This window comes from Haliotis rubra, unplaced genomic scaffold (genome assembly GCF_003918875.1).
Source record: "Haliotis rubra isolate DU_JTF1 unplaced genomic scaffold, ASM391887v1 Scf209, whole genome shotgun sequence".
NCBI classification, from domain to species: domain Eukaryota; kingdom Metazoa; phylum Mollusca; class Gastropoda; order Lepetellida; family Haliotidae; genus Haliotis; species Haliotis rubra.
Genome location: NW_025766103.1, coordinates 337,312 through 363,514, shown reverse-complemented (window position 1 = coordinate 363,514; position 26,203 = coordinate 337,312). Strand labels below are relative to the sequence as shown.

General features: G+C 41.3%; 1 long non-coding RNA gene across 1 annotated transcript; it reads right to left on the bottom strand.

Moving 5' to 3' along the window:
- Positions 1-281: 281 nt before the first annotated feature.
- LOC124276403 lies at positions 282-26,203 on the bottom strand. Its single transcript, XR_006898537.1, has 3 exons — positions 26,192-26,203; positions 21,512-21,524; positions 282-408 (listed from the first exon to the last, which is right to left on the bottom strand). It is a non-coding gene; the product is annotated as an uncharacterized LOC124276403 (long non-coding RNA).

Here is a 26,203-nt window from a genome sequence, read left to right as displayed (position 1 = left end):
CAACAGAGGGTCATAATCGGCGCGATCTCGACTTCGTACCCAAAGCAATAGGATCCTGGCGCCGCTAAGGGAAGTAATGTTGTTCATGTTAAACTGTAACTTAAGATCAGTTAATCTTGACACATATTCTGACTGTTGACTGAACTGACTGATAATAAATGCATTTGTTACACGCTATTTTCCATTCGTTACGGTTGCTCAAAGCGCAGAATAACAATCTGATTATTACCCCGGATAACCAAAGCTGCCTATGAGGGGCTAGAAGGTTAATGATTACATGTGCTTCGTCCTGAAGTCCTAGAAACTCTTAGGAGTCAAGCTGCCAAGCCCGGTCCCCATCCAAAGACTCTCCGCGCCCAACGTTGCTTAACTTCTACTGATGTGTGACCTGAGCTTTATGCACAGGAACTTCCATTTACACTCAGACTACTATCAGCATCATCACAGGTATAGAATAGCACAATACGTTCCAACAACATAATACATATTCATATAGATACGGGATAGATATTAAACATCCGTACCGACCATACAAACAGATTCACCAACGTAGCGATATCTGTGCATACCAGTAATACACAGTTACATGATAGGTTTACACAATGATATGATGATTTTACAAAATGTAGACAATTTTCTCAATGTTCAAAGTGGACACCTACGTCAGGAAGTATACAAAGTGGACACCTACGTCAGTAAGGATACAAAGTGAACACCTACGTCAGTAAGGATACAAAGTGGACACCTACGTCAGTAAGGATACAAAGTGGACACCTACGTCAGGAAGTATACAAAGTGGACACCTACGTCAGTAAGGATACAAAGTGGACTCTTTCTTTCGGTTAAAGATATTTTTCCACCATCTCCCAGTTTCACTTGGCAGATTCTGGTTACGCATTCTAATTTTAAGTAAGCCTGCCAAACATTTCCCTGCTTTATTTAGTTATTGTTCAGAATTTCGACATTTATGTTTTATGATACTTTACATTATTGTCCTGCGTCTATCCAACACTGCAGAATTTTGTAATTTAATTTTTCATGGACTAGTGTTTAGTTCAGTAGCATTCTTAAAATTTTGTAAAAAAGCAGAGTTTAAAATGGTTCTTTGATGTATCTAATCTATTAACGTTCACACTTTCCATATACGTCGTCTTCGAACAATAACTTGTATACAAAAAAGATATTTTACATAATTTGTCATAGAATGTTATTCCTAAACAGGTAGAACTGTACTACTGAGCTGATAAATAGCGATGACGCAGCAGTATGTATTTGGGTGATATTGGCCCAGTTCTTGTGGAAACTCATTAAAATTACCAATCAGATCGTGATATGAAGCATTTGTATTGAAGAGACAGGACGGGGTGATTATGGAGACGGGACAGCCTCTGGCAAGGCCATTAATATGGGTAGGTGTTGTCAACTCTCTATTCCTACACTTTATAGACTATCAGTTACTTACATCAAGGATAAAAGCAAGGATATGGGACATATTTGAACCGGTTTTATAAATACCAGGCGAGTTATGAAAAATGATTTAAACACAAGAGAGAACTGCACTTCATCATAAAGAAATCTTCACGCTGTACTGAATATTTATATCAACATATTTTCATTCCAAAGTAAATGTGACAGGCATATAATTAATGGACCGATTTGTAAACATGGACGGGATTCACCGAGACTATATGTAAATGTGATGTCCTAATTCTGTGTCGACGTATACGCAGCTGAATTATTATACGTACGTAACATACGTACGTAAGATAGGTACACATCATACGGCATTTCGTGTATTTTGTGCCAAAGTTTAGCTCAAATTTTGTAGGTCAAATAAAAAACACTTGGTAATAAACTAGATTGGAAACATAACACATATGGCATGTGATATTAAACCTTCGACATGACTGCATAGATAAGTAAGGGTTCATGAGGGTAAATACCGCTTTGAACTCTATTTTAGTTCGATATCTCTATATGTTTGCGTTTGACTTGCACCTCTTCGATTCATTATGTTTAGTAGGCGAACTGTAGGAGCGCTACAATATGCTGACTCCTGGATTCGAACCGTCAATCAACAAATCCCTGCAGCTTAGCACAGCGGAGATAATCAGAACCAAACACGACCTATGGCGTCGTCAGGAAACATTACAGATGTCACAGTTACCCTGGTATTCGAACGTTCGAGGTTTTGAAACGAGTTAAGAACAAACGAGATCCTGGCACGCTAAGGGACATAACTCTGTATCGTAGATATCTAGGCCACACGTCCTTCCTGCTGACGTGCAGCGCACTTCCAAGATCAGTGCTCGTGATGTCAAACTCTTGATTGCCTGGTCCAGACTCGATTGTTCATAGACCACCGTCACGTAGCCGGAATATATTGAGTCTGTCCTCAAGCAACAAACAAGTAGACTTACTTACATCTGGTACTTTGGGTGGTGGGGTAGCCTAGCTAGTGATTAAAGCGTTTGTTCGTAACGCCGAAGACCCGGGTTCGATTCCCCACATAGGTACAGTGTGTGAAGCCCATTTCTGGTGTTTCCCGCCGTGATGTTGCTGGAATATTGCTGAAAGCGGCGTAAAACCCAACTCACTCACTATTTCACTTTGACTCCCAAAACGAGATGCAGATATCTGGTACTCTACACAAGGAAGAACCGCAGCAAGTCTAGCTTGATCATAATCTTGCACAATTTACGGGTATCCAAATGTAATCGCGCCAACGACGTCCCTTTCATCCCGCCTCCCCTTACGACGTTCCAACATTCCGTGAAGCCAGGTCTATGAGGGAGGTCCAGTACGTCGTGATTCCCATTAAAACAATAGTCTCTCTCCGACCACGAAGACTGCTCCACGCAAGGACAAAACAAGCTGAATAGGCGAATCAGATAAGACGTTACCGACGCTGCATTGGTCTCCTTTTCACAAGGAAATATGTCTCTGATAATTGAAGTATTGTGGTGTAATGAACTATGCTCCACAAAGAGGCGGTAGCTATGATCGGGTCGAGGGAGGGTAACTGCTTTGGAGAGTCCGATTGTGTTGGACAATTCAGATACTTGCCCCCGATCTCGATCAGCTGTTTTCATTTAAGAACGTGACTTGATGGATCGTAGCATGGAGTAACAAGTGCGTGACAAAATTTCGACATTAGTCTGAAACTTGAGGCTACGTGGAACAACCAACAACATGTTAAGATACTCAGATGCACAACCAGTAAGAAGTTAAGATGCTAAGATTGTTTTCGTGTGGTATGTGTGAGAGACTTGACGAAACGGGTGTGTGGGTGGGTGTTGTGGTGTGGTAGGGTGGTGTAGTTGTTATCGTTGTTGTTCTCTCTTCAGGGATTCGAACCCACACCCTACTCTGATTCGCCTAATCGTTAGCAGGTTGTTTTATGTATAACCAGAGACCATATAATAGATGGTCTATTATATGGTCTCTGGTATGACCTTTTAGATAATCGAAGAGTGTTGATAAAATAGTGAACATTACCTTATGTTAGACCTTAGAATTTCTTTGATAGAACAATCAACTTCCCCCACCCCTCGCCACCCCATTCCATTCTGAACTTGGCTCTGGTAGCTTACACTCGCTCCCCTCACCCCTTCTCACACACCCACACCCACCCTTGTTCAAGGGGCGGTGGGGTAGCCTAGTGGTTATAGCGTTCGCTCGTCACGCCGAAGGCCCGGGTTCGATTCCCCACATGGGTACAATGTGTGAAGCTCATTTCTGGTGTCCCCCGACGTGATATTGCTGGAATATTGCTAAAGGCGGCATAAAACTAACACAATAACTCACTCACTCTGTTGTTTGCACCTAACATGATCATCTTGTACAACATATACTGGATAAAACAAGTTAGGGATATTGGTATTTTAATGATTGATATTTTATCAGTGTGTCAATGAATGAATAGATAATTATTCAAAATTTTAAATTTACATATATCTATTTTTGTCCAGTATAGTTATATCGCAGTGGACAACGTTAATAACGAGATACCTCAAGCCGACTCCAATTAGCTATAACCGACTCTCCACGGACCAAATCATGACACAGTAAGGATGAACCTAATTCTAGTTAAATTGGTGGAATAGTGTCTGTGAAATTACTGTGTAACATGACCTCAGTCTACACTCAGTCAGTTTAAAGATTCACATGAAATCCGCTCTACCCCGTCCGCTCAAAACCTCGCATGCTCATTAAAAGAAATCCAAGTTACCCTACAACCGAAACACAAGGCGCAGGAAGGGGATAATTTGTTCCCCCAAATTGTGAAATAAGATGAAAAGCTTAGACGATGTGGATAGTGTTTCGCCAAAAGACTTCTTCCTCCGTCGACCCATCATTAATGAAGTGGACCAATCTTGAATTAACTGATGCCCTTCTCGTATCAGTACCCGTATCAAGGCTCCTACTAGGGACGTTATATCATCCCGGGTAGGCTTTGGGTATCATTCTCCTTAGACTAAAGTCCTTTGAAGTCCTTGTTAGGTTTAAGTGAGGTATTTAACGGGTGTTTATAGTGCTTGTGGAGGTCCCTGTTGGCGCATATCTTTTCGGGGATCGCTTCAGATGCTCGCTATCACATATCGCGTTTCCACCTCCCACGGGAAGGAAGGAGGCAAATAGGATTTCTATTTCTATGTCGTTTAAATGTGTTTTGTTAATTGCTTTATCTTTTTACCTGTTCATCGATGAGATTGTGGATGACGTCACTGGTGTTTACTTCCTTACATGGTAAACTGTGTCACGTGATTGCAGACATACTGAGATCGTTGATTGTGTAATTTAGACAGGTAGAGTTTCTTTGTTGGAAGTGTATCCTATGTGGGTCTTGGTAGATGTGTAATGTCTACGAGTATACGAAGTAATAAGATCTTGTCAGCTGTAGAGCTTAACATTGACACGAGCCGTCGTTTGTCTAAAAAATACAGAGAGAAAAATTTTGTGCTTGGCTGTCGAGTTACGGTGAAGGACAGGGCTGTATTCTGAAAGAGGTAGGGGAGATTGTCACATGATACAAGACCTCTATCATGCAGCTTGGGTGGTATGATTCCCAGGGAGCTGAGTATGTAATTTAAATGCACAGTGACGCATTGACGGGTAATATGTATATAACGTCATGAGCATGCTTTGGGGCTTGGACACGGTTAACTACAACATAGTAATGATGATGATGATGATGATGATGATGATGATGATGATCACGTGTCATGATGAGATGATCGTCATCATCACCATCATCATCTTCATCATCGTCACCATGCGTTAGGGCTTGGACACGGCAAACTACAAAACAGTAATGATGAGGATCATGTGTCATGATGAGATGATCGTCATCATTCCCATCATCATCATTATCATCAACATCCCCATCATCATCGTCGTCATGCGTTAGGGCTTGGACACGGTTAACTACAATACAGTAATGATGATGATGATGATGATGATCACGTGTCATGATGAGATATCGTCAAAATCACCATCATCATCTTCCTCATCGTCATCATGCGTTAGGGTTTGGACACGGTTAACTAGTTTAACAACATAGTAATGATGATGATGATGATGATCACGTGTCATGATGAGATGATCGTCATCATCACCATCATCTTCTTCCTCATCGTCATCATGCGTTAGGGCTTGGACACGGCAAACTACAGAACAGTAATGATGATGATGATGATGATGATGATGATGATGATGATGACAGGGTTAACTACAACATGATGATTCCCATGATCGTCATCATCATCACCATCATCTTCCTCATCGTCATCATGCGTTAGGGCTTGGACACGGCAAACTACAATACAGTAATGATGATAATCATCATCGTCCCCATCATCATCATCATCATCATCATAATTATCATCATCATGTACTGTCAACAGGCATGTTTACAGGTGGCGTATGATATCGCCAACACCTGGGAGACAGACAGACCTGTGACGGGACAGGTGCTTGCCGTTGTCAGTAGATATCAGACTGAAGTCGGATCACACCTGTCCATGTTTTCTCCCCTGGTCTCCGTATCCGCTTTTAATACTGCCCATGCTGCAGGTGCGCGAAATGTCGTCCATCAAGTGGTTTGTCCATAATGACATTGAGTTAATAGCAATGTCGGACTGGTATTATCAAAGAAAGATGGCAGAACGACAAGATCGTGGGTACTCGACACTTTAATGAAAAGAAAAGTGCACTGCGAATATCGTCGGCTAGTTAAAGAGCTGGAACTTTTCTCCTTGAAATGAGTGAGTAAATGAGTGTTATTCCTCTTTTGGCCAAATTCCAGCAATATCATGGCAGGGGACACCAGAAATGGGCTTCACACATTGTACCCATGTGAGGAATTGAACACAGGTCTTCGGCGTGACGAGCAAATGCTATAATCACTAGACTATACCCCCATCGCCCTCTTCTTGAAATGGTATGTGTGTAGACTTGGTCTCGTCGCTATATGGCTGAAATAATGCCGATGCCACGTACAATTTTAACTCACTCACTCTTCTTGAAATGAACATTACTGAACAAAACATACATTTCAGAGAAAGGAACTCCGTATATCAGTTGCCCAGCGTCTTGTAATCTTCATCAGCTGTGGAACCGTGCATCCATGTTCTGCTGGCCATCCTTTGTTGTGTCAGAGCATAAACAATCACTTTACTGATGTATGTTACCTGAGTGACGTGGGCACAATATCAGTCAACAATGATATTGCGTCACTAAATGATATGAAGGTGAGATATGACGTCACGACAGAATGGGTTTACAGGAGCGGTTAACATTCATTCTTTAAGGGAGGAACCTATGGGTGGGTGAGTGAGTTTGGTTTTATGCCGCTTTTAGCAATATTCCAACCAATATTCCAAGTTTGACAACCCGATCCCGGTAGTCGCCTCTTGAAGACCAATTCTAACCCGGATCGTCACGGGTATTTATATGAAGTAGTGTGGATCTTCTTAAGGACAATTCTAGTTTCAATATATGTCGAGAGTTGAATGGATAACCAAACATACATCCGGGAAAAGAAAGTGCACACCCATGTTTGATGGTGGAAAAACAATAATAATAAGAAATATCCTATAAATATCTTTGTCACAACAGGCGATTTTTTTTCAGGTTTTAAACTTTAAAATTCCAATTATGAAGCGCTTTGTTTCTTTGACCGTTTAGTTTCCCATCAGTTTAGATCCCCAATTCACCTTGCTTGAAGCTACGTATGGGTCTCCATTCAAAGAGCTATCAAGACTTATGTCAGCCAATAGTTTGAGGCACTCTCTTCCGCACAAACAAGCTTCGAAATGAGAGACAACATGTGGAATGAATATCTCAGGTTTGTTCTCACCGCCGAGGTAAAAGTATGCAAATGATTTATTACATATTAATGCAGATAAACAAACAATCAGCAATAGGACGCACGTGGAGATATGGGGACCGTCACAGTATAACAGTAATCATTTCACGGAGCAAGATTTATCAAACACACGGCGGAACCTGACAGAACGTTAATCTTGTAAATGACTCAGAATCACCGTTTGTTTATCATGGGACTTCCAAAGAGAAAACAGAATTTTTCCTGCCATAAATATCAAGAGGTAACCTGAATTCCCACACTTCTTCCCTCATCCATCTTCTCCGAGGGTGACGGACGGACATTCCATCTCACACCCTCGTTATCCGGTCACATCTAAAGTAAATCGGACATTACCAGAAGCTAATCCGTGCGACATGCCCTATGTCAGCGAGATTGCATGTCGGACCTGTAGCCACACATTGGGAACGTCCAGGACTGGATTGTCCGGCGTGTCACCGTCCCGTAGCCTCGGACCTTTACCCGCTGACCGACACTTCTCCCTACTGTCCACACAGATCGGTCAGCTGATAGCGCCATCAGTATCAACGTTGATAGAAATGCGAGTTGGGGTCTTTGGGTCATTGGCCAATGTTTTTAATTTATATTTCAATTCCAATAAAGTTTGATGACATTGTAATCAGAGATAAATGACCAGGATGGAGGGATTAGTACTGAATGAATTCACGACAATGCTTGTGTTTAATAAATTTTCTGAAAAAGCACACTGTTACACCCAGAAGGTGTTGTGTATGTGACAAGGGTCAGGTTGTCGAGGCCAGCAGGTGTATGACGTGTCGCTCGATGTTAGGTGGGAACACCATCATGTATTTCGTGATCCAAACAGTCAGTGCATAGTCAGTGGCCGGCAGGGTAACCACCGACGCTGGAGATGTTGTAGACTAATGCTTAGTCTCTGAATATATATATAATTTTGATAGTAACAAACAAGCCCATTTATATTGAAAAGGAGCCCTAGGGAGACCAGAGATTCAGAACCTGAGGAAATTTAGACTTGCTTTATTTAGGGCTTTAGCACTGCAGAGAGGGCTTGGCAGTAGGGAAATTAATGTGGTTCAGGGACTGTGAGACAGACTAGAGATGTTGCAACTACTTCTGATACGTGCTCACGGCAACACATCCTTGACCTATCCAGACAACTGCTGCGGACAATTCTGCTTCATTTCCCCAGTAAGCTCGTAAACAAAATCATCTCAACAACAACTACTACTTCTACTACTGTTATCACTACTGCTTCTACTGCTGCTACTACGGCAACTGCTGTTGTCAGTTCTGTGCTGCCGCCGATTTTCTACCGATGCTGACGTTGCCGCCATTGATGCTACCTATGCTGTCACTGCTGCCGATGTTGCCGGGACAGTGTTACTATTACTGTTATTATTGTTGCTAGTGCTACTACTACTACTACTGCTACTACTACTACTACTACTACTACTACTGCTACTACTGCTACTACTACTACTACTACTACTACTACTACTACTACTACTACTACTACTACTACTACTACTACTGCTGCTACTACTGCTGCTACTGCTGCTACTACTACCACTACTACTAGAACCACTACTACTACTACTACTACTGCTACTACTGCTGCTACTGCTACTACTACTACTGCTACTGCTACCACTACTTCTGCTTTGGCTTCACTACTACTACTACTACTAAACCACTACTACTACTACTACTACTACTACTACTACTACTTCTACTCTACTACTACTACTTGCTCACTACTACTACTACTGCTTCTACTACTACTACTACTACTACTACTACTACCACTACTACTACTACTACTACTACTACTACTACTACTCTGCTACTTCACTCATCTGACTACTAACTACCTGCTACTACTTGATCTGCTATCACTACTACTACTGTGACTACTGCCTTTACCACTACTGCTACTACTTTTCTGTTTTACTGCTACTGCTAATGACTACTACTACTACTACTACTACTGCTGCTGCTACTAATGCTACTACTACTACTACTACTATACTACTTCTACCACTACACCACTAATACTACTACTACTACTACTGCTACTACTACTACTACTACTACTACTACTACTGCTACTACTACTACTACTACTACTACTACTACTACCACAGCTGTCATATCTGTGCTACCCGGTTCCACCAAAGTGGTAAAAGTCTGTGACCAGCATTACTTCAGGTTTTTCTTCCATATCAAGCCTGTGAAGATCCATGTTAGAATTGATCTTCAGTAACCCATGTTTGCCGTAAGAGGCGACTAACGGGATCGGGAGGCCGGGCTCGCTGACTTGGTTGACACATGTCATCGTATTCCAGTTGTGTAGATCGATGGTCACCACTGGATTGTCTGGTCCAGACTTGATTATTTTCATTCCGCCGCCATATAGATGGAATATTGCTCACTTCTACAATCATCACAACCACAGCAACCACTGCTACTACCAGTACCCCTCTACGTCTGACCGTTATATGTAGGTCATATAGCGGTACTCTGGGTGTTTGGACACCGGACTTTACATAAGACCCTCTGGTGACAAGCAGGGCGGACATCCTATTTAAGTGGCTGACCCCTATATGAGTATTGATTGTCCTGAGCTCGTGATGTGAGATAAGGGTCCCCCTAGATGGTCAATTTGTCCACCCCGGGTCCCCAACAGTAAATATCTAAACACCCCAGGGAATTGTCAGCTCTCAGGCTTTTCACCAGTCTTCATTTTGATTTCAGGTTTTGTAAACTGTGAAAAACAGGTAATGAGTTCAATCAGCAGGTACAAGAGCATCCACGTGACCCTCAGGGCGAGGGTCGTGACCTCAAGGTCACTGTCATTGACTTGAACAATACGGAAGAATTCCTGACCCTCGTGTCTGGTAGGGTTGGCAGGAGGGAGGAGACAGCAGACATACACACAGGGGTCTTCCCCGGTGGGGTGGGGAAACTCTAGACGTACACACGGAGAGGGAGTGTAGTCTGGGAGCCCATTAGGCTGATGGCAAGATTTCCATGGGGGGAGCGGTGACTGAGGTACACAATTATTATAGATATTCACTTGGGACGTCCGAAACTGGTTGACTTTCAATGTATAAATGATATACGTTACAGGGGTGGGTAACTTGGGTACTTTGAACAGATACAGATATACAATTTAGTGCGAGTAACTGAAAGACTTTTCATATACAGATACACACTTTAGAGTCAGTTAGTGATGGACTTTTCATATACAGATACACACTTTAGAGTCAGTTAGTGATGGACTTTTCATATACAGATACACACTTTAGAGCCAGTTAGTGATGGACTTTTCATATACAGATACACACTTTAGAGCCAGTTAGTGATGGACTTTTCATATACAGATACACACTTTAGAGCCAGTTAGTGATGGACTTTTCATATACAGATACACACTTTAGAGCCAGTTAGTGATGGACTTTTCATATACAGATACACACTTTAGAGCCAGTTAGTGATGGACTTTTCATATACAGATACACAGTTTTGGACTTTTCAGAGCCAGTTAGTGATGGACTTTTCATATACAGATACACACTTTAGAGCCAGTTAGTGATGGACTTTTCATATACAGATACACACTTTAGAGCCAGTTAGTGATGGACTTTTCATATACAGATACACACTTTAGAGCCAGTTAGTGATGGACTTTTCATATACAGATACACACTTTAGAGCCAGTTAGTGATGGACTTTTCATATACAGATACACACTTTAGAGCCAGTTAGTGATGGACTTTTCATATACATATACAGATACACACTTTAGAGTCAGTTAGTGATGGACTTTTCATGTACAGATACACACTTTAGAGTCAGTTAGTGATGGACTTTTCATATACAGATACACACTTTAGAGCCAGTTAGTGATGGACTTTTCATATACAGATACACACTTTAGAGCCAGTTAGTGATGGACTTTTCATATACAGATACACACTTTAGAGCCAGTTAGTGATGGACTTTTCATATACAGATACACACTTTAGAGCCAGTTAGTGATGGACTTTTCATATACAGATACACACTTTAGAGCCAGTTAGTGATGGACTTTTCATATACAGATACACACTTTAGGGCCAGTTAGTGATGGACTTTTCATATACAGATACACATTTTAGAGCCAGTTAGTGATGGACTTTTCATATACAGATACACACTTTAGAGCCAGTTAGTGATGGACTTTTCATATACAGATACACACTTTAGGGCCAGTTAGTGATGGACTTTTCATATACAGATACACACTTTTCAGAGCCAGTTAGTGATGGACTTTTCATATACAGATACACACTTTAGAGCCAGTTAGTGATGGACTTTTCATATACAGATACAGTTAGTGATGGACTTTCATATACAGATACACACTTTAGTGATGGGACTTTTCATATACAGATACACACTTTAGAGCCAGTTAGTGATGGACTTTTCATATACAGATACACACTTTAGAGCCAGTTAGTGATGGACTTTTCATATACAGATACACACTTTAGAGCCAGTTAGTGATGGACTTTTCATATACAGATACACACTTTAGAGCCAGTTAGTGATGGACTTTTCATATACAGATACACACTTTAGAGCCAGTTAGTGATGGACTTTTCATATACAGATACACACTTTAGAGCCAGTTAGTGATGGACTTTTCATATACAGATACACACTTTAGAGCCAGTTAGTGATGGACTTTTCATATACAGATACACACTTTAGAGCCAGTTAGTGATGGACTTTTCATATACAGATACACACTTTAGAGTCAGTTAGTGATGGACTTTTCATATACAGATACACACTCTCTGGACTCTACGTACACGTCCACACCATCACCTCTAGCATCACCAACACCAACAACAAACACCCAAATCTCTAGGTATATATACATTTATATGATTATGTGTAACTGATGGACACACTTCAGACGAGTACAAATGACAGACCTTCTACATACATTTGCATCGGGTTATGCGTTGATGCTCTTGAGAGGTACTGGACATGTTCTTGAGGCCTTGGGTTGTATTTTAGGCAAACTGCTCATTGTGATATATATGCTGTGTTGACGGAGAGTAGTTGGATGGGTGGTTGCGTGGCTGATCATCCGACAGCTTGGTTCCTGAGAGTTGCCACCACTTCGGCCTTGTTCTAGACCGAACGTGAAGTGTCTTCGTGAGCATATGGCTTTGTTTGAAACATGCTTCTGTTCAACCAGCACTAAATGGGTACCCGATAGAAAGAAATGGGACTATTAATGCTAACAGCCTATACGCTAACATGCTTATTGGGTTGTATATTTGAAATCTGAAATCCAACCATCCGTCCTTTGACTGTGAGGTATATTGATTGCATTTAGAGATATACTTCGGAACTTGAGTTAATAGTGAGGTATATTACATATACCAGAGAATGGTTGGACGAATGACTGGGTGGGTGGGTGATTGAGAGAGTGAAAGGACGGATGAATAGTTGGGTGAGTGAGTGAGTGTATCTGTAACATGTAGCAGATCATTTAGAGGTGACACACATTTTTTGTATCGTGAACTGGTAACAATATTCTTTGTTTATCAAATCTGAGACCGACTCAACTTGACTTTAAAAGTAAAATAGCAAATGAGACATGCCACAGACTGGTGGTTCCTCAACCCCTTCCAACCTGTTCAATCCTAGCACCTGTATTTTACCCTCAAGAGTCTCCAGGTACGTGGTTGTGACGGCAGCAAGGACAAGGCGGCCAGGTCAAGCTGGTCAGTCTATTAAAGATAATGGTGTAATTCGAGGACTAGACACAGGACTGCTTCACTGACAAATTGATCCACAGACGGAGCAACAATAGTCTCGCCTCTCGCGTTGATCTCGCCTTCCATGAGATCTCGCTCTGGGTGAAAGGGACTCAAATCCCTACACAATGCCTCTGTATTCATGCGCTGATGTTAACAATGTTTGCGCCTATTGTTCAGGAAGTGTGTATACTAATGTTTGTATATTGTTACTCTTCGGGATCAATTTTCCCAGTGCACTGCGACAATAAGACTTTTATCTGGACAGAGGTTTGACAGGTACTTGTGGATCTGCCCATCCGATCTCAGGGTATATCACTCACTAACTGTGGGAAAACTGCAGTGGAATTCCAGCGTTTTGCAAATTATAACCGTTGCTATAGACAGGTGTCTCATCACTGCCAGGCAACGGTCGGGCTACACTGAACATTTAGTAGATTCTTTAGGATCAAAACGTTATTGTGATCTGTGATTTGCATTTGTGTCAACAGGTGTTTTTATACACCTGTGGGCCCACTATTGTGTTGCAATCCATTTGGAAGATATTTTCCTGCACTACACTTTGAGAAGCAGCCGTCCGTTTGTTCTTATTGTTCGTGATATTTAATCAATGGTTTTAGCGATAAATTGGTTATTAATAAGCGATACATTTAGTATAAAAACGTTCTTTTAAGATGTGAATATTTGCATATTCACATTATATCTACATGCATTCACGTTATATCTACATGCATTCACGTTATATCTACATGCATTCACGTTATATCTACATGCATTCACGTTATATCTACATGCATTCACGTTATATCTACATGCATTCACGTTATATCTACATGCATTCACGTTATACATGTGCGTTCATGATGCATTTGCGTGCATTTACGTCAAATACCAATATATCCACATAATAAGAACGTGTATTGATGTTATATCTTGATGGTTTCGCGTTATACCTAGATGTAGTCACGTTATATCTATACTAGTCTGTCATGCAGACCCTGAGCAAATGAACCCAATGCAGCCCATGCAAGTCTAGAATATGTCGTAAACCTAGATTACCACAGTTTCTGGAAAGAAGGTGCTATTTATTATATTTCATGAATATTATCTAGGAAAGTTTTTTCTGTAAAATATGTTCATTACTGAGATAAGACATTGATCCATATCTTCACGTATTCACGCTATGTCTACAGATATTCTACAACAGTGTTGTTAATGGTGGCTAAGAAAATAGACATTGATGACGATAAGTGCTTTCGTAGCACAGATGGAAGCCTTGTATCTACGTGTATTCATTATATCTTCATAGTAGTCATGTTACATCTACATATAGTCACATTATATTATATGTGGTCACGTGTATATATGTACAAAGTGTTGGGTCATTATAGTTCTTCCATATGCTGGTGAAATCTGCATGTATATGGTGCTAACAAACCAAGCTTAACGATCAGGGCAGATCTGGGAATCGAACCTCGACCAGCTGTTCGTGGAAGTATTCCGAGACAAGTTGCCCGATTATTATATTGAGTAGGGCAGTGGACGTTTATAAATCCCGACATGTAGCTTGTCGATTCTAACTTTGCCCATGTTTGACATCAACTGTCCTCATGACTCGGTGAAAAGTATCCTAAACTAAAGGATATAACTGCTAGAAATGGTCAACCAAATAATCGTAACTTGAAGTAGAACAATACAGACTGCCAAGCAAAAGAAAGTACATGTGTTTACTTGAAAATTGGATTTGACACAAAATACAAATGATATAAAAACGTTACCGAGATGAAAACTGAAAAGTGGGTGAGTGCGTCGGCTTGAGGTATCTTGTTATTAACGGATATAACCATGTTGTACAAGATAATCATGTTAACTGGAAACAACAGAGTGAGGTAGTGAGTGAGTTTTACGCCGCTTTTAGCATTATTTCATCAATACCACGGCTTTTGGACACCAGAAATTGGCATCATTGTACCCATGTGGGGAATAGAACCCGGGTCTTCGGCTTGACGAGCGAACGCTTTAACCACTAGGCTACCCTACAGCCCCAAAAACTGAAAACACATTTATGACGATAAGAGAATCAGCATCACAGATGATAGAGTGATGAAGTGAAGAGCTTGCGATTTTAACGTTTTAAAAAATGTTGTTGCTGTATTTCTGTCATACAGGAAAGTTTAAGTTGTCAATATCTGACATAACCCACAGCTATGGTAGCTCTTCACTCCCCTCAGCCCCACCCGCCCCTTTTGTGTCCACGGGGCGGTAGCCTAGTGGTTAAAGCTTTCGCTCGTCACGCTGAAGGCCCGGGTTCGATTCCCCACATGGGTACAATGTGAAGCCTGTTTCTGCTGCTTCCGTGATATTGCTGGAATATTTCTGAAAGCTGCGTGAAACAATACTGTCCCCATTAAAGCTAAAATAAACAACACTATAAATTGTGCCCCTTTTGCAATTACATGTACCTACAATTAATTTCAAGAGGTTCGGGGTTTCCCCCAAATCTACACTTTCAGCTGCCAAACAAACTCTTAAACATGTCAAGCTTAATGTCATGTTGTGTGTTTAGGATCTAAACATATTTTTCACAGTGTGTCAATGTGTTCTGGTGGTGAAAATAATAGCTAAATATCCAGGACTTCAACAGTAATGTCAAAAATCACGCCAGGGTAAAATAAACTGGTGGTTGATAACACGAACATCTCTTTCTGTCATAGAGTAGTGTGAAGCTTTTCTGATTCGGAAGCCCCGTACACACCCTCAGAGAAGTCTGCAGACAGTGCCCAAACGATGTTACTACCCCCTTCCAAACTCTCGGTGTAAATTTATCGCCGTAACTAAAGCAAGACTACATGCTTTGCATCTTTAGGAAACTCAAGTCTTCCTGTGTAAATGGAATTGCTTTTTCTATCAAAATTATACATTTTAGGGTTTTACTCCATCTCTCAACCCTGGGGTACAAAGCCAGATGAAGACGTGTGTCAGTACCGCCACAACGATCACCATCTGGCGACCACACAAGTCATTCGCTTCCTCGCGTCATCGTGGTCGTAAACCACAACTGCAGCATTCACCGGAAATATGTATGATATGCGCGCGCAGCCTGTCAGTGACATCCGCTGTCAGCTCAGTAATGTGTTACCCTACGACATCGGCATTTGCCATTTATCCAAACTGCGGAATGAAAAGATGCACGGAAACAGGAACTGCAAATCTATTTATCATTCCGGTGGTTCGAGTACTGACCGCTTGACCAATGACCCAGTCTCTGGCCATGTCGATGACAGCGGTGGCTAGACATAGGCCATACATCAATATGTCACGCCGAGATTTTTGTCAGGATTGTAATGTTTGAAAGTTTTCGCTGATGAACGAAACTGAATTTATTTGAGTGTTTATTGAAATAGGGAAGGCTCGTGACAAAACCTCGTTACCGGGTTGTTCAAATCCATTGACAGAAATGTGAAACGGCCAAATGAAAACGCATACCATCTGTTATTAGTTCGCCCTTCAAGTGAATATTTTTTTCTTCACATTTTAATTGTTTTGAAAGGGGTGTGATATTTGAACATGTATGATCTGCCTGGTTTAATGAAATGCAGTGAAACTCCGTTAATTCAAAGCGCACATAGTTCCCGTTGAAACCCCGGGATTAACTAAGGTTGTATGTAAGGAAACTGACATTGCCTTTAAAAAGCATTTGAAGGGTCTAAATTTAAGTGCAACTTCAGGGGTTCACTCACTAATAGTATCGTGAGTGATATTCTCGTTTTCCCTCTCCCTCTCTCTCCTGTCTTCCTGTCTCCCTCTTTCTCTCTCCTCTCTTTTTTCCCTCCCTCTTTCTTTCTCCTCTATCTTTCTTCCTTTTCATTCTCTTTCTCTTCAACTCCCTCTCTTTCCCTCGCTCTTTCTCTTTCTTTCTCTCTCTCTCTCTCTCTCTCTCAATACCCATGCTCATTATTATTTTCGTCCCCCAAAATGTATTCGTCGCAGTATTAGGAATGACAATATTTGTGAGCACGTGTATCTAGACACATCTGGCAAAACTAAGCAGAGATATACAATGAAACGTGAGCGGCGTGGCTACCGGTAATGTGTCAATACATGCCCAGTATATTCACTCATCTTGGGTGATCTGAAGTTGGGTTTTCAGACGTAATGGTTGTAAACTTGGCGAACAAGCAAGATATTTAGCACCTTGATACACTGTATAACTAATGTCTCAACACTGAATAATTGCTGAAGATTTGTCATTTTATTATAGACTATAGCCTCTCTCACAGTCCCTGAACCGCATAATTTTCAGTTCTGCTCTGCCCTTTCTGCTTCTGCGTTAAAGCCCTAAATGAGGACAGTCTAGATTTCCCCCTTCTCATTGGGGCTCCTTTTCAATTTAAAAGGATTTTTTTGTTTCTTTCAAAATTATATAAATTCAGAGACTAACTGCTAGTTTGCCAGTTTACCAATAGCCTGATATGCACAGGCAGTTTAGAATCCGATTTGTGCGACTGACTGAATTTTGGCACTGATATTAATCATACATCTCTACCCCACTGTCAGATGCATGAAACCTCAGTTCACAGTAAGGCCGGATATTGATGACATGCATGCATTGTGATGTTTTTACCCGTTGACCAACGTGACTGAATAGCCGGACAATATAACCCATATAACCGGACACCGTGACAGCCATGAAACAGTTTGAAGACGTGACTCCAAAGGGTACTGTGGAGAAGGAAGGGGATATTATGATGTATTGGGTGATATGAGGTGGAAATGTTGAACCTGTGCTTGTATACATCTCACTGGTCAAATACCTCCCCGAATCAGCTTATTGCTCGGGTGATGCTGCTTGTAAAGCCGTACCTCGACACTAATCCCCCATTCCGGCCTCACTAGATGTCGCACATACACCGTAGTGATCTCTTTGGTAAATCACTGGAACAGAAGATAGTTTGACCCCAGCTGGATGGACATCTAAACTGGTCTGAATCAGCCAAGTAAAAAATGAATTCATATTTGTTTGTTTGCAACCAGCGGAGTATTAGTGTATTGGGGTGGGGAGGTTGACTTGCGGGGGTGGGGTGACGGGGTGGCGAGAGTGGGGTACAGCGGATCGCCTCTGTCGCTATGGCTTATTAACTTTGTGAAACGCATACAACCATTCATAAATAGTAATATTGTACTTTTCAAATGCCCATATGTTCCGGTTAGAGTACATTCATCCACGTGCATTGTATTCGGAGATCGTGCATGTCACCTGCTAACTTGACCTGTGTCGTGGCGGGTTCAATCATACATTTATTCAAACTAGCAAGATGTGTAGTAGAATGTAGAGGCGATGTGTCTATAAGGGAGGGGGAAAGGGGTGGGGTGAGAGGGGTACATCTCGGTATTTATGTTAAGGCTGGACAGCGTGGTCAGCATCGGTCAGATGAGTTCACGCAAATATCAAACTGATGGGAGATCCCCCGACACCCCATCCCCACCCCACCCTCATCCCGATACTAGATATTGATGCTAAATTCATATTCTAAATGTAGTATTTTTATGCTAAGGTATTATTTTAATACTATTTCAATAATTATTTTTACTGAGTGACCAGAATTATTATGAACCTAATTTGGTATTTTTCGTACTTCGTAACCAGGATTCGTTAATCCCAAACTACTCTGATCCTGAGTGCCTCGCTAAGGATTAGATTATATCATCCGAATTAATGAGACTTTCTATATAAGTATAGGAGTCCACATTACCGACATCTTTACTCTTTTTAAAATGAATAGGAACGTTTAACTATGATTTAGATTTATATTCATTTCGATTTTCAAACGTTTCCCAACTTCAAGCACAAAGGTAAACGAATTAAATTCAATTAACATTTAAAACATGTAACATTCCTGATTTGACAAAACACGAATGACACACATGATTGTCAGGACGGTTTTATAAAAAATACAACTTCGAAATGACTCGAAATCAGATCCGAATGAGTAAACGTTCCGATATTTTCGGTCGGCGATAAGAAACGATAAACTGTTCCCCGTCAATCACACTAAAGAGAATCATTGACGTTGAGACTGATTTTGTCTGCGACATCAAACATCTACCTGTGGCGTAAAACTCTCTATTCATCATCATCATGAAAACAGGCGTTAGCATCTCACAGTGATGCGGCCATTCCGTTATGCAAGTCTGTCCCTTAATAGAAGTTAAGTACAGACTCCAGCTTTCTCAATAAGTCCGCCGGACCAAACCGGGTGGAAAACGACTTCCTTTCTCGAGAAATAATTATCTATAATTTGTAGACGGGTGTCCAGTTCAATTTATTGGGTATATGGGTGATATCGGGGTGGGGGATTGCGGGCATTAGTGTATCCCCTGGGGGTAAGGGGTAGGCTCGTGCTCACGGTAAGCGTTCAGGTATACGCTGTCTGCTTACATTAGGTATACCAACTACCGCGGTCAGTGTTTGTCCGAACACCAATTGTCCAGCATAAGATGTGATTATGAGTACATTATCGGCCATTGTGGACCTGTCCGAAGTCGGACCTACCTTGAATGAGGTCTTTGACAGATTATTATTGTCAGTGTTGTATACAGTGGAATATTGAACATCGTATGCATACAGCGCATCATTCTATTCAGTGTATATAATCTACGGAGCGAACTCAATGTATTGTTGGGAAAAATTGACCTCGCATTGATGGTAGGTAGATTTGGACTGATAAAATAAGGCGGCGTTTTCTCGCGGTACTGGGAGCAGACAGGAGAAAACACGAAAAGAATTAAGGATGAAAGAATAAAATACAATGTATCCATTAGGAGGGTTCCATTATTGAAGGGACAGTGGGAGCGTGAATAGACTGAATGGATTAGTCTGTCGCAGACTTTATATAGATGTGACAGATGGACATTGACCACAATGATATATTGTCAAGATATACTTATTAAATGGAAACTATGAACGGGCGAAAGAATGTTGTACTTAGCAGTAACGAGTGTTGGTGAGTGCATCGGGCATAAAAGTGCTACTGTATGAATCCCATGAGAGTGAGGTGAGGTGAGGTGAGGTGAGGTGAGGTGAAATTGGGTTTAACGTCGTGCTTGAGAATATTTCGCTCATATGACGACGTGCATGCGTGTGTATGTGTATGTGCGGCTGCTTGTACTAGCCCAGACTTAAGCTGGTTTTATAGTGCTAGCTCACTGAGATACCACGCCGCAGTGAAGCATGAATACCCCACTCAGACACATTATACTGACACCGAGCCGACCAGTCCTTGTTGTACCCATTAATGCCGAACGCCAGGCAGGGACCAACAAGTACCATATTTTAACGTCTTTTGGTATGACGCGGTCGGGGATCGAACCCGCGAGCTTCCGCTCTTCGGGTTGACGCTCTAACCACTACACCACGGAAGCGGTCCCCCCTGAGAGTGAGTGAGTGAGCGTAGTTGGCTATACCACTACAACGGTACGAGATACCAACAAGGGTCTTCAAAAACTCTACCAATCTGGTTCCCAGCATGAAGATCACTCGCTTTAACCACCAGGCTATCATCACAGACACACACCCTACACTTACCAAAATAATTTTTTAATGATATCAGAGTTCTCTGAAGATACAAACCGTCTTATTTCTGATCACATTTTTAAGATGATGATTATTATTACGTATGATTGTAGTTATAAATACCAATGAAATAGATGCTTAGCACAAATGAACAACCTTTTAAGAACTTTGTGTCAAATATCCAGCATTTAGTGTCAGCAAAAAAAAAAATACAAAATCAGTACCAACCAAGCCATCACGAATGCGTCTCACGTCGTAGAAGATGAGAAACGTAAGAGAAACGTGAAACTCCCACTTTACGGTCCTGGGCCCCGTTTCACAAAGCTCTCGTAAGCCTAAGATCTCGTAATTTTTCTCGTAGCATTCGTACTCCCTATGTTACAGTATAGGAGGTACGAATGCTACGAGAAAAGTTACGAGATCTTAGGCTTACGAGAGCTTTGTGAAACGGGGCCCAGGCTAGCTATTCTCGAAACGTTCGTAGCCCATTCTTAACACATTGGCTACGATCAAAGTTACGAATTCTTAGGGCTACGGACGTTTCGAGAATAAGGGCCCAGTGAACAAACTTCAAATAGCAGATAAGAACACTTCTACTTGCATGTGTTCCCTAATTCGTTTTATCAATTATATACGTTCCACTTCCAGTTTGCCATTTAAGTCATATTTTAGCGGTTTTGTTGGATCATAGAGACCGGTTATTGCCTGGCATTGCCTTTTCGTATTAATTCTTTTACTGTGTTTTGGCAACACCACCACCACTATCCTTATTTACCTACTTATATTGACAAGTACAGTGTTGGATCAAATTCGCAGAATCCTTTGTTCGTAGAACGAAGTTAATCATAGATCTACTGGTAATAGAGGTATGTGAGATGGGGTTAATGCCAATTTTCTGTATTTTATAGTCTTCAGGGTGGCTTGCTGGTCTTAGCATCAGTTTGTCACACTGAACACCCAGGTTCGATTCCGCACCTGGATACAAGGTGTTAAGACCATGCTTTGTCGTCAGCCTGGAAACATTCTTGAACTTTATTAATATTTGTCGAACAATAAAACGGATTTAATTTTATATTTCTGAAAAATGCTTCAGTTTATCAACAACTGTTACCACTGCAACATACGAGCACGGGCATGATAGCTATAGATCCATTTCCATGAAATCTGACAACGTGATATTAGAATTAAGTTAAAGCTTTCCGTTTGTGGCTGTTTGGTTATGAATATGATCCGCAGGTCATAATGTGGCTTGTATCATCGCCCTAACAGATGTCCGGATCACTGCTGCGGGCGTCATACAACGCCGAGGCCACCGCTCTCATTGAACACTCTAGAAGAATAGTCTCATCCGGGAGAACATTTGTAGGTTACCGAAGATTGAAGTTATTCTAAGAAATTGAAAGCATTTCGGATTTTCCCAGAAATGATCACGTCCCGAGATTGAGCACTTAGCCTTGGCCTAATATCAGGCTCCATTAGACTAACTCTTAGTCTCTGAATATATTTACTTTTGATAGTAACAAATAACCCATTTATATTGAAAAGGAGCACGATTGAGATGGACGATTCAGAACCTGAGGAAATCTAGATTTGCTTCATTGAGGGTTTTAGCATAGCAAGGGACAGCTAGGCAGTAGGGAAAATAATGTGGGAGACAGACTAAGGTTTCATATGCAATGTAATGTGGAGGAGTGAACGGACTGTACCTAGACTCCCGTTTCGTCAATGTAAATATATAATTTATAATAAAAACAAACAGCTACATTTAATTTGAAAAGAAGCATATGTGGCATGGGGATTCAGAACATTAACCTGTGGAAATTCTAAACTAACTCCATTTAGATGTATATCATTATGTTAAGGACTGGGCGAAAGAGAATAATATGGTTTAGGGACTATGAGACAGTCTACAGTGCAGCTGCAAGGCCCAAGATTGTTTGGGTTGTGTGGAGGTAGAGATACATGCATTACGACGTGTATGTACGTTCCCTTTTGAAATATAATTGATATATTCCTAGAAAATCGCAACTGACAGTATGTCTGTAAGACATAATATACTGCCAATCAAAACTTTAGACTCACTAGTGTAAATATAGCCACTTACTTCAGGCAACCGTTCTAAACTAAATTTTGCAAAATATTCCATATTGTTTAAAGGTACTGTTTACACATGAACTGATGTATTATAAAACAAATTTGTAACGTTGAAAAGATTATTGTCATGAGTTCAATAAAAGATAAAAATCAGTGAAAATTGGCGAATTCTTAACAAAACTTTACACCAAAACACAGCTGTTCACATGCATGATATTTGCATATGCATTTCAGCAATTTGATGCATGATCCTCGTGCAATTTATATGCATAATGTCTGCAGTTGGTTCCCCTAAGTTAGCAGAGAAATCAATCTTCGATGTAACCATATATATATACATAACATATAGTGTGTGTTTTAAGTGAGTCTAAACTTTTGATGGGAAGCATATGTCATATATAGCTAGTCAAACGTAGCGACATTTTCCTCTGTTTCGTTACTGGCCTGCAGTAATTGTAGCCTGACATTTGATGACCGTATCTGAATCTGATTAGTTATTGGAAAATCTGAATTATCTCCCCTCCACCGATACGATAGCATTCAGCATTGTCGAGCTGACCGAACAGGGACGGCCGACATGCCGAATGATAGTCACCGGTGTTATATGAACCACAAGCATTAAACACTTTTATGTGAATTTTAATGTTTTAATCACCCCGCTACTGTCATGGGCGGATCCAGGAATTTTGAAAGGGGGGGTTCAGTGTGGGTGTCGAACCCCTGAACCCCCCCTCTGGGTCCGCCAATGTACTAGTATACAAGGTCTACATGCGACGAGGAAGAGTGATCCGATGGCCTTTGGGTGTATATGCCACCGGTTACAAACAATACAAATTGTTGCAATATGTGAAGCCCGTTCCCGGAGTTAACCAATTCCATGTACATGTAGTTCCCACCCTCTCCTACCCAAACACATACACGAGTTAGTTTTACAATATATAAGTCTAATTTCGGAGCACTCTACTATTAAGAAACAGCCAGGAGATGAAACTTTAAGGTGATAAGTGAAGTTTGCTAGAGTTGAGACGGGGATGTGAGTTGGATGGGGTGTTTGATCGGATGTATGATCTAGCTGATCCTAGACTAACGCCTAGTCTCTGAATATATATGTAATAGAAACTCCTTCCAACTAGAAACGGAGCCCCTGTGAGAAGGGGGGAGATCCTGACCCTGGGGAAATCTAGACTGTGAAACAGCCAAGGGGTTCCCCCCTAATATGGGACTTCAACGGTCATGCTGCCCCCACTCCTATATTCTACTGAAATTGACGTAAAACACTCCTTATACCCAAATACTAGGGCTACGACAAGGAATGTATTGTAGCCTCTTTCGTTTTATTGCAAATGAAAACATTTTTGTGTTTTTTAAACAACAAAACCAATTTCCACGTCATTCGAAGCTTAAACTATTAAGCAATATCTGAAATTCCTGATAACTACATTATATTGATCGTGGCAGTACTCCGTTGTTTGAATTGGTATTCTTGGTGAACTTGTTGGCCATTTTATCCAGTATTATCATGTTAATAACGTAAACAGTAATCCATGACTATAACCACCGGTGTGGACGGTATACTCCACAAGGAGTCGAGAATGCAATACTACTATTTGAACTGATCTGCTGATGAGAGAATATGTTAATGTCTTGCACTTTTAATCTCAATCATGTGGATTTACTTCTCTCTCTTTCTAAAGTTTGCTTATTATTATCATCACTATTGTTGTTGTTGTCATTATTATTATTATCAAAAGGTGCCCCCTCTAAATGGACAACCTCCGTGGTGTAGTGGTTAGAGCATCTGCCCGGAGAGCGGAAGCTCGCGAGTTCGATCCCCGACCGCGTCATACCAAAAGACGTTAAAATATGGTACTTGTTGGTCCCTGCCTGGCGCTCGGCATTAATGGGTACAACAAGGACTGGTCGGCTCGGAGTCAGTATAATGTGTCTGAGTGGGGTATTCATGCTTCACTGCGGCATGGTATCTCAGTGAGCTAGCACTATAAAACCAGCTTATGTCTGGGCTAGTACAAGCAGCCGCACATACACATACACACGCATGCACTTCGTCATATGAGCGAAATATTCTCAAGCACGACGTAAACCCAATTTCACCTCACCTCACCTCACCTCACCTATTATCAAAAGACATGTCCCATCCCAGTAAGTATTTCAAAAGGAGCTCATATGTCCTCAAAATGATGTATGAATCGGGGTGAGGGACAGGGAAAATATACTTTTCCCGATTTGGGATCGTAAAATGGTCGTGTCAGTGTTTTACGGCGTAGATTGCTATCAGTGTTTATAAGTCGGGCATGTGTGAAGCATGGCCCCCAACCACTCCTCCGCGTTCCTTCCGAGAACTCTACATCACCTCTGACCTCGACTCCGGTCACTTTCCCATACCCGAACGTTGTTAACAATCGTCCCGACTCGTGTCATTCCGTTAACATTCACGGAAACTACCGAAAGGTCGGCGAAAGTGTGGGAGAAATTTCTCGTCAGTGAATAGTGTCTATGACTCTATGTCGTTGAATGTTTCAATAAAAATATATTGAAGTAAAATAGGCTATTCCGGCCACGTTTTTTTCTGAAGATATGTAGATATCCGACACATGTCCACTAACACATAAATATTGCATGGTTGTATTGTTCAATTGTGTTAGGTGTCATAGCGACTTCTGAGGTCTGAATGTGACACGGGACGGTGGGGTAGCCTAGCGGTTAAAGCGTTCGCTCGTGACGCTGAAGCCTCGAGTTCGATTCCTCACATAGGTACAATGTGTGAAGCCCATTTCTGGCGTCCTCAGCCGCAATATTGCTGGAATATTGCTGAAAGAGCCGTAAAACTAAATTCACTCACTCAGTCACTGTGTGAGACATTATCCTCTCTGTTTTTGTTCTAAATGTGTATTAAATGTTTCAGACGACTGTTAATACACTATCTGTGTACTGAATTATTGAATGTTTAGGGTCTCTGTCGAAGACTATCCTTCCTATGTGGAGTACAATACATTCGTACCCAGGGTATGCGTGAGACCTCGTCATTTTATACGTCATTTAAGACATCGAACAAAATCTGTACACCCTCAAACATGTTGTATTGAAACCTATCTCTAAATGATTTTTGGGTATTGTTTATATAAATGAGTGAGTGAGTGAGTGAGTGAGTTTAGTTTTACGCCACCTTTAGCAATATTCCAGCAATATCACGGCGGGGGGACACCAGAAATGGGCTTCACACATTGCACCCATGTGGAGAATCGAACCCTGGTCTTCGGCGTGACGAACGAACGCTTTAACTACTAGGCTACCCCACCGCACTCTCTATTTAAAGCTGACACATATTTATTC